The following is a 223-nucleotide window of genomic DNA, read 5'->3' as shown; positions in this document are numbered from 1 at the left end:
TTGTGCGTACATACTCCAACGTATTACGGCAGACATTCCAAAGCATAGCATTAGCAACATACCGTGGAAGAAAATCTCGTCGCTTAAGCTAGCAGACTCAAATTTCAATCAAAGTGCACCAATCGATTTTCTACTTGGCGCAGATATTGCTTGGAATATCATCACCGATGGCAAAATTCAAATCGAAAAGCCAAACTTGTTTGCAATCAATTCCATTTTTGGA

This window comes from Rhagoletis pomonella, unplaced genomic scaffold (assembly GCF_013731165.1).
Source record: "Rhagoletis pomonella isolate Grant_MI unplaced genomic scaffold, Rhpom_1.0 Rhpom_scaffold_00005, whole genome shotgun sequence".
Lineage (NCBI taxonomy): Eukaryota > Metazoa > Arthropoda > Insecta > Diptera > Tephritidae > Rhagoletis > Rhagoletis pomonella.
The sequence above is the reverse complement of the archived record's forward strand: the minus strand, read 5'-3'. Positions refer to the sequence as shown.